The 12,618-nt window shown below is 43.6% G+C and overlaps 1 protein-coding gene across 2 annotated transcripts in view; it reads left to right on the plus strand.

Moving 5' to 3' along the window:
- Nucleotides 1–12,618, plus strand: part of tanc2b (tetratricopeptide repeat, ankyrin repeat and coiled-coil containing 2b) — a 98,639-nt gene that overhangs the window by 11,561 nt on the left and 74,460 nt on the right. The gene's annotated exons all lie outside the window — the stretch shown is intronic.

Genomic DNA, 12,618 nt, shown 5'->3' on the forward strand with positions numbered 1-12,618 from the left:
ATGCGTCACTCTGCTGGTGAGGAGTGCTGCATGTGAAACTAAGAACAAAGCTTCTGCTATCTCTGAAAATAATCTTCCAATTGTTTATTATTCAGCAGAATTGCTAAATATAACTCTGTCCGCGTGGCAGATGTTCTAACAAACCAGGGAAGGTTCACCCCGGAGAACGAAAAGTTTAAGATTATATAATCAAATCATTTTCAGGCTGTGGGAAAGTGGAGTGCAGTCAAAGTGAAATTATCACCAGGAGACAAACTTTTTCTTTGGAACTTTCTTCTACCAAGGTGTCATCGCGTCTGCAAGAAGAAGCTGTCTGTCAGAGAAAAAGTCTTATTTCTAAGAAATGTCCCGAGCGCTGATCGATGTGCTGGCTTGGGGCCATCTGTAATTACTCTGAGACCGACCAGCCATGAAATTGTTGTTTAGCTCTGAAATAGATCCAGAGTTATTTCATAAGAACTTTTTTGGGGAGTGGGGTCTTCTATATTGCTCTAAACTGAAGGGAGGCAGAAAGATTTAATAGGATGATGGACCGAAGGTTGCTCACAGCCTCAATAGCAGCATTTAGAATTGTGCTACCCACATATGTTATACCTAAACATCCTGTTCAGCCTCCCAAACCTGTTGCTTCAGTTAAGCACAGTTGATCAGTTTTAGGGCTGATGGGCCACTGTGAGAGTGACAGGCGCTGGCTCCCATGTGTGTAGCTGTGAGCTGCATATGTCAATTCAACACTCTGTATGATTAGTCCCATTAAACTCTCCCTCTGTCTCCTGAAAAGGAGGCCAACAGCTTGCTAGCTGGTGCTCCCAAAGTGTGGACTCTAATTATTTTTTGGTTTGACTAAAATGCCTTCTGAGCGCACGACAGTGGCTCTTTTCTTCCTCTGAGATTCCACTCGCACCAATTTGCTGCTGCACAATAGAGACACAGTTTGTGACCTTCGCTTCAGAGGTGGCGTGAATTATAATTATAGCATAAACTGGTTCAAAGGTCCGCAGCTCTGACATTTCAGAGAGTGAAGGAGGAATTTGTTTTGTTTGAGCTGTGAATTGTCATTTTCCTTCCCCTCTCGCCATGGAGGATTTTCTCGGACATCATTTCAGAGACGCTTCACTAATTTCCTGGAGCGTCCGGAGGCGGCCTTGTCCCCTCCGGCGTGCAGCCGCGTGCATTTGACGTGGCAGGGCTCCTGTGTTGGTCACTGGTGTGAGGATGCAGAAACATGACAGCGCCTTTGGGCGTATAATGTTCTTATTCTAAGGTATCAAAGCGTACGTGCGACAAATTGTGACGCGCCGTTGCCTTCTGGTGTTGGAGGAACGTTGCACCTCTGAACGTGGTCCAAACGATGGAGCGTCAGCAGTGTCCTGAGTGCAGCCGTGCATCTAGCAGCCGTCCATCAGTGGTCCAACCACTCATGTTCCCAGCACGCGTGTACAAAGCGTGCACGCGTCAGGTTTTTGATACCTTTATCTGAGAGTTTGTCGTTCGCGCCTGCAGCAGCCAGATGCTTCAGGCTCCGGAGGCGGAGGCGATATTGACGAGAGTGATCAGTGTTGTCAAGTTGTTGGAGGGGATCTGAGGGAAATGGTTGCTCCCCAGTGAAGGGTGTGGGTGGGTAGCAGCAGCCCTCAGCTGCTGGAGGGGAGCTGTGTCAAATGTGACATGCTTAAGCCCACGGATGCCAGCACTGACAGCCAGTTGTGACGAAATCCAGCTCACAGGCCAGATGATGAATTCTGTTTGAGTTGTGGGCGTGTTGTCCTTCCTGCTCCGATCTCGCTGCTTTCCTGTTTGCAGTGTTTCGTGATCCTTGCATGTTTGCCCGGCTTTCTTTACGGGCCGTGTTTTGACATGCAGTCAGAAATGTCGGGATTGAAAGATGGTTTGTTTTTCCAAGTTTCTGAAATGGACCTAAAAACTTGTACCATCAGGTCGGCGGGGGCACATTAGCACGGAAATAGAAGCCGCACCCTTCGATCTCTTAACACTTTAAAGGTGGTTGGTTGAAGACAGAGGAATGCCATGCATGTGGACCCTCTGTCTTCTGCATGCATTTCACACACAGAACTCTCGCCCACATTGATGTGGCCTCAATTCCTAGCAGGGCTACCTCAGGCTTAGTCATGCATTCCATTGAACACTGTTGGGATTTCAAGTGGGAAGCCACCGAGGGATTTCGTTCTGGTCACTGCACCGAGCACAGTGGGCTTCAGGATGAATAGCAGCGGCAGAAAAGGAAAACAACTTTTGACTTGCTGGGTTAACCCACCTTCATGGGGAAACTTTTGACAGTCTTCCAGCTCGTGTGTAATAGCCTCTTGCTAGTCTAATTGTCATGCTGCTCGGTCTCATTTTTCTACTCCAAGGCTTTGAAGCTGGATGTATCGATTAGCGCTGGAGTCAGTGGTTTGAGGAAGCAGCATTGGCTTTAAACCCAGACTCAAGCTGCCAATATAGAAAATTATACATAACAACATTGCCAAGAGGTTTTAACTGTTTGAGTTATGAGCAGTTCTATATTCGTCCTGTCATTTGGGTTACAGATGTATTTTTAGTGAGACTGAAAATGTCATCTTGGGTGTATGACCACACACGCGCCAGCTTTTGCTCATGAGTTTTGTTTATAATAGACACCAACCGCGGTCTCAGACAGCTAAAGACGTTAATGAAAACGTCCCCAGGAATCGGTTCTGACAACCAAAAACTCATCTACAGGCACATATAAGGTCTTTATTTCTATTATTCTGGCAAAACATATGTGGTTCAATGATGGCTGCCAAAATAAAATCTACCTTAATATAGTTATAAGCATCATTACACTGCCCACTGAAAGTTAGTTTAGAAATTAATATAACTTTGAAAATAAAACATACATTTTTATTGTATCAAACTTAGTTTGCATATTTCTATTTCCCCACTTTTCTCAAATGAAGTTGATTTTTACTATTTCATTTTTCCTTTTAGCCTGAATCAGAGTATTTATCGTAATTAATGGGATTAAAACTCTGCTGCAGATGCAGAGGGAAACACTGATGTGCGCTGATCCTCTGGGGTTCTGTGGGAATTCGTTTAGGAATCAGTAATGCACGAGCTCAACGCCTTTGCTTTAAACTGGCCCAGCCGTCATTGGCAGCTGGGCCAGTTAACAGCTGCCCCCCTCCCCCTAAACTGAATGCAGTAATAAACATAAAGAGTTGAAAGAGTGTGGCTTCTAGGAGAGGGAGGTCTAGACTAACTTTAGGGTTAAAAATTGAGATTCTCCGCCTAAAATTCAGGCCCTCAAAATATCAATTTTTTACCATGCACGATGCACAATGATTATTTTTTACTTATAAAATTGAAATTTAACCTCAAGCTTTTGTTTGGGTCATCAACAGGTCATTCTTCTGTTCTAAAGACGCGATAGAGATCCCTTTAATGCTATTAAAGCTTTCACCAAAACCCCACATGGATAAACAGAGTGACTTCAACTCATGTGGCCTGATGTTTCCAAATTTGGCTCAGCAGTCGTTGTTGACTCCTGATGGTTATTACACAAATAATGATGCTAACTTCATAGGTAATTCACCTGCAGCGTTCACTCTTAGTTCAAATTTAAAGCCCCTTCATTCTTATTTCATCCAATTTTCCCGTAAATCCTTCCTGTTTGTGTATTATTTACACTCAGGAACCCGGCAGACCTCACGGATCTCCTGATGGTCTTTAGGTGCGGCATCATGCGTCTTCATCTTATGCGTGGAAACAAACGTGCACAGCACAAACGTCAGTTGTGTCACATCACTGCTGAATACATAGATAATAATAATAGCTTTTTTATTTCTTTAAATTACATTAAACTCCAAGGTTAATGTAAAGTACACCAGCGTTTTAAAAGCAACCATCTAAATTAAATGTTTAATTTCTAACTGATACAAATGGGGCATCATTTTAGGGCAGACGACTTCTTTAAGTGAAATTAATTGGGACCAGACTGAGATAAAATAATTAATTTCTTTTGTGTACAGTAAAGTATTTACTGCCTCATCCACTGAGCGCTTGGATTACTCACCATAACAAAGGGAAAATAATAGCGACGTGCCATGAAAACAGTGAAAAGGCTTTTAATTGAATGATTTGTGATAAGTATCTTTCAATTAAAAGCTTGTGTGACACATTGTGGCGAGGCTTGAACGGGTGCTCTGCTCCGAGTTGCGAGGGTCACATCACTTAGCCCTCATATCAGCGCCTGGGCCACGGGATCGACACACGCGGCGACAATGGCTGCACTGTCAGAGGCTTTATTGGGACTCGCAGAGGTCATTGGCCAGCTAACAAGCTAATTGGGTCTCCATTTCCCACCGTCCCATCTGTGCTTTCAATCAAACGTCTGTCCAAACTGACAGCAATCTTGTGGTGGAACTGGATGAGCAAGCAATTTAAGATGTTTTTCTCTCCTGCCCACGCAGCTTCCATCTCCTCAGAGCCAGGTTCATAGCTACCCCGAAGGTATCGTTGCCCTTGGAAGTCACACTGCCGGCTTATCTTGTGTTATTGTAGCACGCTCTCTGGAATAAATAGTGAGTCTGGGCAAAAAGAGAGTTTTATTTATAACACGATACACATGACGGACATTTAAAGCAGGCAACCAATCGCTAATGAAATATTAGCGTTGTGGATAGATCAAAGATTCTTCTGGCCCCCCCAAAGCAAAAGCTTTTTCAAAAATGATACATGTTCCTGAAACCTCTCAGGTGCTCCTTTTCCCACTCTTAAATCCAGTTCTTTCCACCCTAAAGGCATTCACATCTCCCATGGAAACAGACTCTGGATGAGCTAAAAGGAAATTGGAGAGGTGATGTTAATCCGCAGGGAACAATAATGTTCTTCACAGAGGGAATGTGGTGATTTACATGGTAATACAGGCCAATAACAATACATCATTCAGAAAGAAAGATTAATCTGTGGCAGGCGAAGCGAGTCCGGTTCAAGTACATTTTCATACCTGTCTAATTACTGGTGGCATGAAAAAAAACTGCAGGTTCTCAGTGGCTCTCACACGGATGTGAGATTCTAACGTCTTTATGAAGGCTGGGTTGAGGAAAATCCCGTTTGGTCAGACCCAAATGGCATCATGGGTAACATTTTGACATAGTCAAGCTACCCATGCGCCATCTCCAATCTCCACCTTGGTCTGTGTGGATGACACCACCTTATTGATCAGCTCTATTCCTGTCCTGTGCTGGTGAAACTGCATCCAGCTGCTGAAGGTCTGGTGGTTTTCCTTACGTCACAGGCACTAAAAACATCATCACATGAACCTCTGAAAGGAAATTGAACTTTATTCATTCATTCTTTTAGGGTTGAGTTCTATTTCTCATTCAAGGGCTTAATAAGGTTGATAAAGTATGTATTGATATTTGCATCACAAGAGCAGCAGAACAGAAGGGTGCAGCCTCATTAACAGCACATTACAACATAAACAACGTGGTCGACGTGCATCTCTCACCTACACAACAATGTGTTGGCTATAAATACAAGTATAGCCTCATTTCAGTGGCACTCTGACATCCTTTGCTAACTACATATAGCTTACATCGTCACTTCCATTTTGCTAGCTTTAGTTCATTTCTTGGTATGGTCCATTGCCATCGGTTAGCAGCTATTAGCCACAAAGCATTGCCCTTAAGCTGTGTTCCTTTACTTTACCCAACTGTAGCTTTTCAGTTTCCAGACAACAACAAACCTTGATTCTGAATCCGTCGTTGTCAAAGATGTTGTTAGAAAATCGATGCATTATAGCGAAAAGTGCTCAAGAACATATGGTGCAGTCTTATTTTCTGGTGAAGTCTTCAGGGTTCATGGGGAGCCTTTCTGCTCCAAATGCGTGGCTGGATTTTATCTCACGCAGCTCCAGACTCCCCGCTCGAGTGCCCTTCTGAAGATAATTTCAGATGAGAACTTTTATAACTCTCAAAGTTTATGAAATACAGCAACACAGGAATGCCCTTATGGTTTCACTTCACTTAGCAGCCACGTTAAGCCTATTGTTCACTCGTCTGGTCTTGATTTACAATAGCCAAGGGCAAGGAAACACAGCGCTGCACATAGATAGGAACATGCTGTGAGCTCTAACCAGGCTTGCGAGGGCTCAAATAATACAAGAAAATGCTGTATTTATAGAATAGGTTGTTGCAAATTAACCATAGAAATGGAGATATGCTCAAAAATACACTACATGTGGCAAATGATGCCTTCAACTCTGTTCAGTGCCATGTTTTCATGTGTGGGCACATGCATGTGTAGCTAAAACAAAACCATGTTACTGTTCAGTGATATTTTAATGCAGGTATTGCGCAATTCAGCTGGACCGTTCTTCTCAAGCTCTTGAGGGAATATGACTAATCTCTCATCAGCCTACACACAACCACGTAAAAACTATATGAAGATCTGAAAATTAAAAAGCCAGCGTTCGCCAAAGCCAATATTCTAGTGTTGGGGAGAAGAAGCAAAAATACAAAACTGAAGAGAATACTCCAAGATAACAAATTTTAAACTGTAATAATACGGTAATTCCGCTTTTGCCTTCCATATAACGATCAACGTAATCCAAGAGCATTTACTCTGTCTTGCATCCACTGCGGCTGTAATGTGGACTGATGTTGCATCAGTCAGTTGACCCTTAAATTGGACCACATGTATGAAAACGTTCATCTTCAGTTTACTGCTCATAATGTACGTCTTTGATCATTTTCAAGCGGAACCCTTGTGATGAAAGCTGTCCTCAAATTAAAAATCTGGTGTCAGACTTGGTGACACGTCCATTCTATTGTATACTATCTGGGCAGCAACATATTGAGACGGGTAATGTGGCACAGGGGCCCCCCCAACATCAATGTTGTCCAAATGGCTCCTCTTCTTCGGCTGTGTCTGCTTTTAAATGTGCAGACTGTAATTCCACAAACAGTTTGATGATTAAAGAATGAGGACGTGCAAAAAGATCACACACAGAAATGGCCAAAGCTACACTTAAAATAATTAAATAGGTCCTCTTCACTCACTTTTTTTGTCTTTGTTACACCCTATTGAGCAATAAAAGCAACCACAATATAAAGCAAAGTTTTAATAGCACGGAGTTACTATAATATTAAGCCGTGGAATCTGAATCTGCCTTTCGGATCATTACATGTGCCTCACTGATAAATATAGTCGTTTTTATGTTCTCCCATGAACACAACAAAGACTTCATGGTGAAGGATTCACAAAACAACACGCCACGCCCTGTGCACTTCGTAGGTCAAACCTAACTTTTAATCAGTGTGATTAAATTTACACCACGCTGTGATTGAATGTCCTAAAACAATATAAAAGGCAACGGGGTTAAATACTTTTTTATAGGTGCAGTAATTCTCTTTTAGATCCCAACCTGAGCTGTGAACTTTTTTTGTCTGGAATAGTGAGCCCAGAGAATAAAACCCGAGCCTCCCAATTGCCACTGAGTGCCCTAGAAGAAGAAAAGTGAAGGAAATGAGGAGATACCGCCCAAGCCTTTTCATATTTGAGAATTTAATTTCATCCTCTGTCTAGACTGGAGACGCTGGCTGGTTTGAAAATGACTGTGTCCGAAAGCAAAAGTGCACACGTGTCATCCTTAATTATCTGACGTGGGCAGACTGACCTTCCCTCCTTATGTCATGACTCTCCTTGGCCCTTTAAGCAGCCTGTCAAAAACAGCCCTTTTTCCTGAAGCACCAGTCTGTTTGTACGAACCGGATCAGGCAGCCGCTGGCATAACAGGAGCTCTGCGAGGATTTCAGCAGAAATGTTTTTCTCCCTGTTACTTGACACGCTACACGATAGCCATGTCGGCGTCATATCTCAGCCGCAGGGATGGAAGGCTGCGTGTTGGACCGGCTTTCCATCCATCTCATCTTTTCTCTAACCAGCAGCACTTCCGAATGGCCAGCAGGTGTAGCACTTAGGTCTGTGGATGAAGGAGGGAGGGGGGGAGGGAGGGAGGGAGGGAGGAGGCAGAATGAATCGAACTGTTTCCACATCCCTCTCTGTGTGCACAATATTTACCGTTTGACCTTTCACAGCATCATTTAGCTTCATGTGTTGCTAAAATGGCAGACCAATAAGAATAGTCCCCTCCGCGGCAGCCGTGGAAGAATCATGGAGCTAATGTTATATCGTCATATATAAATAATGTTATATCCTCCTTCTCCGGTGTGTTCTTTCTGTGTGGCTGCAATTATCTCGGGACTTATCCACATTCCGTATCCCTGAAGCTCCGGGTCCTCTCCCAGGTGCCTGGGAGCTGATCTGAGCCCCAGCACTGTACTCTTCTGCACAGAGATCTCACATGCTGTTCCACTGATCTGCTTCGGGGGTCACAGCTTCCATCACTACAGGAATCCTGATGTCTTCTCTGCTCTTTCTCAGCTTTTTCTAGTCTTTACTGATGCCTGACTTGGCTGCTCCTCTTGATTGTTGTTGTTTCTGAACATGTGCATGTGGGTATTTCTCATATTGGAATTCATGACACGAGGAAACTGCAAATACCTCCACCCCGCCAAGCTTTCCACCATATTCCCTCTCACAGCGGTGGCCAAAATAAGAGCCAGGCAGCATCAAAGTAGCACATTCACAACGTATTAACATCACTGCTCAGCTTCTGTTGTTGTTTTTCTGTCTGCGAGGAAAAATACTTCTTTATTAATCACTGACAAATGAGTTTTTCTGGAAAAGAGACTGAACTGAACTTTAAAAAAAAAAGGCCCATCCATCTCTTTGAGACCAAATTGTGTTTGTGCACGTTGTTGATTAATTTCCACCCATGGTCGGGAAATTTCCTCACCTGACGACATGACTCGTGGTGTTTTATCCCATTATTCGGGCTTGGCCAGAACACGGGGGAAAATAAAGGAACAATGAACGAGGTCCACCTTCGTTTGGCTCTCTAGACTCTGATTGAGGCCGACATATCACTGCAGTCATTTTCCTTTGAAGGAAAAGGTCTGAACGGATGTGAGAGAGCTGCCGGAGCTGCATTAAACTGGTCACAGGTCTGCTAATGAAGGTGTGTGCCAGTTGGCCTGCGTAGGAGGACGTCTGTCCCCCACAGGGAGATGACATAACCATATCACATCATTTACTCAGATGTATGTGGGCAACGTCGGCGTGAAGAAGCAAATTAATTCCAACTTTGCGTCGGTACAAAGGAAGACATGAACTCAGCCCCACAGCCTGATGGCCCCTACTTGCATAATGGTTACTTTTAAACTTTAGACACGGTCAGGCTTGTGGAAATTGGCTATTTTACGCGGGTGTGTGACTCTGGTAACCTGACACCTGCAGCAAATGTCTCCTGTGCTTTTTAGCATCGGACTGTTGGGGCCTGAGGTCGCAGATGGTGCGATGACTTTAGATGTAGAGACGGCTCAAGTGTCAGCGAGGAGTGGGTGAATTACTGGATTTCAGTGCGACAGCAGCAGCCTGCAGAAGTGGAGGAGGTATTTAAAGCCGCATTCATTTTCTGCATCGACAGCTGGTGGTTGAAGGTTTAGATGAGCACAAGCTTTGCCTACACACGTTGAGGCAGTGGTCCAGGTTTGGCAATCGAGTAGATTGAGTCAATTGCTTATTGTCAGCAGACTTGGGATGGATTTTCCTAACTGTGGTATTGTGCTTTAGAAGCAACAAGACATTCTGATTGTTGCGCATCTCCTGAGGCAGGACGGCACCAAACTGGAGGATGACCATCTGGTGTTGCTGGCTGGTCTTGAACAAAGTTGGCCTTTTGTGTCCCAAACTGTTGAATCATCTATTGGCTGGGAAACAGACACACATTGAATGTCAAGCAAGTGGATGTTCTGTTCTGTTCTGTTCTGTTCTGTTCTGTTCTGTTCTGTTCTGTTCTATTCTGTTCTGTTCTGTTCTGTTCTGTTCTACAGTTCAGTCATTTAAAGATTGTGTATTGTTAAATGTATTTTACACCCGACAAATTATTGTTTGGGAGACTATTTTAATAATTAGTTGTATGGTGACATCATGGTTCCCTATCAGGATACAGCTATTATCATTTACCTCCTGATGTATGCAGACCCAGGAACATTAATCTAGATTAATAAATAATCTGCTTGGCAGGATTAAAATGGCAACCTTTAATGGTTTCTGGATCACCTGGTGGAACTCTCACCTGCTGAACCGTGACCTGACACCTCCCGTTATTGATATCTGGGTGATTAATGGAATCCTGCTCCCCTGAACATTCCCCAACAGGACAGAGGTGTTTGATCTATTCCTGTTTAGTGTTGAGGTTGGACAAAAAGAAGGAAAAACCTCTTTCACTTGAGGGAACAGTTGCACCGGCGACTCTGGTAACGTATGTTAATGAACTCTAAAAGCAAGTCGAAGTAAGGAAATCAATGGAAGCTTTCATCTGCTTTGATAACAGGCTGACATTCATGTTCTGCAATCACGTCGTCCAGTTCCTTTCTAATGGCTCCAAGAAAGTTGTTCCCAGGCGGATTTCATCTGTCATTTTCCAGCTGTTGCTTTTGTGGCGACTCATTATGCTTTGGTTGATGAGAGATTTATCATTTTAATATCAAGCTGACTCCTAAGGCTGCTCATCCACCTATTTCTTTGTATTTTTGTTAATTTAATTCATTTTAACACAACCCTCCTTCCCCAAACTGCAAATGTAACTCCTGCTCTCATAATTTTGCATTTATTCAGATGGTGCCTTGTTAGATAATTAGTTTGGAAAGCTTTCTTTTTAATCTCATAGGAGATCAAAGCCCTTTGCCATGCTGGTTTTATCAGACCCTTAGCAATTACAGCCATCCAATAGAAGGAAAAAAACAATATTACTTCACTTCCTTCATACTTCATTTATATTTATTGCTGATTTGATATATATTATGACTGTTATGTTTCAACTCCATAAACTATATGGCCAGTTTAAAGCTCCCCTGTCGGCTCCATGGCTGCTATAAGTCTGTGTTACAGGTAATCACAGTAACAGCGCTCCCATGGGAAACATGCATTCTTGCTAATTCCATGAGTAGGTCTGCATGGTTTCCTCCCACATGAGTTCTAATTTGAAGGCCCGTTGTAACACGAGATAAATGCAAGTGGTTGCCCTGATAAACTGGCCTTTGCCATCGCTGGCCCCATTAAAGGATACTTTATTGATTGGAGAGAAAGCTCTAATTAATGGTGCTTCTCAGTCAAGGCTTAGAGCACCTGCCCCCAGCTGGATTCATTGTATTTTTAAGAGAGAAAAGCAGGATGGAGCTCTGATTTGATCATTTATTTCATCGTATAGAAAGGTTTTAAACGTAGAAAGGGAAGGTAAGATAATCCTTTATCATCCGATCATAAGGTTTAATGACTGAGGCTCTTAAAGCAGTTGTAGTAAATAAATATTAAGTTCTCTGCCCCGCTTTCGAGACCTTGAAGCCGCCTTTGTGTGTCCCTTTAGGAAATTAGCAACCTGTTTTAGTATGTCATCACAACAAACAAGTGCGCCGCTGTTTTGGTCCCCCAGATAAAAGCCGGCCATCACGCCGGGCTGGTGAATGTGCCTTTAAGTGCTTCCTAACATGGTGGAGGAGCATTATGGCCAAGCTGTGGAAAAGCCCGAGAAGGCCTGCATCCGCTTACGCACATTATCTGGGAGAGCATGCTGGTTCTTGGCTTCCCTTCACAAAGGCCGGTACACAGGGTCAGAGAGAGTGGGAATGAAAGGTTTGTGTGTGCGCGTGTGTGCGTGTACACCCTCTGATGAAACGTTGCCTTTGCTGTGTGTCTATGGGAGATTTCTGGGGGCTTGGTTATCTTGCTACGGCGACCCTGTCAGTCCATGCGTGCTTACTTGCCTACTCAGTATCCTGTTTTCTAAGATTGCATACATTGATTGCCTCCTACAAGTGGATGGTAATGTTCTTCCCCTATTTTCTGCTCTAGCAGCTAGCAAACTGCTCCGGCCTTGCCTGGTTAGCGCACCACTATGCATATAGAAAAAGATTTATGGGCCCGGACTGTGGAGTCCTCAGTATTTCATTCTCAGCTGCAGTGCCTACTTATAAAATCATGACTTTTAGAATCATGAATTTGCTTTAGCATTGTAAGCACAGAATGCCTCCTAGCCTCCGGGCAAACCTGAACAGACATAATAAGCTGCTCGCAGCTCATAATTTATACCGAGGTGATGCTATGGTGAATTGTGCGGAGATGTTCTTGCATGGCCTTGACTCAATCGCTCGAGACGTCTGCGCATGCAAATAGAAGTGACCCGCTGCCATCTGACGCTCTCTTACCTCTGTCTACATCCTGTCACAGAAAGGCTGGATGATTAATATCAATGAGGGGAGAAGAAAAGGCTCTGCGTCAGAAAGCCCGCTCCTCATTACTGCTCTTGAATGAAGATTTACGTAGCTAAAAGGTATTCTTGAAGTCATTAAAGCAAATACGAGTGTACAAACCCGACATATTAAATCAATTGTTCAAACACAGTTATGACTGTAGGTGTAGATTTGCAGTATCCATCAATAAATACCATAAGATAAAACACTGTTTATCCCATAACGGGGGAATTCTACTGTGTTCGCTCATCCTTTGTTGTCC

Source organism: Takifugu flavidus, chromosome 1 (assembly GCF_003711565.1).
Source record: "Takifugu flavidus isolate HTHZ2018 chromosome 1, ASM371156v2, whole genome shotgun sequence".
Classification (NCBI taxonomy): Eukaryota; Metazoa; Chordata; class Actinopteri; order Tetraodontiformes; family Tetraodontidae; genus Takifugu; species Takifugu flavidus.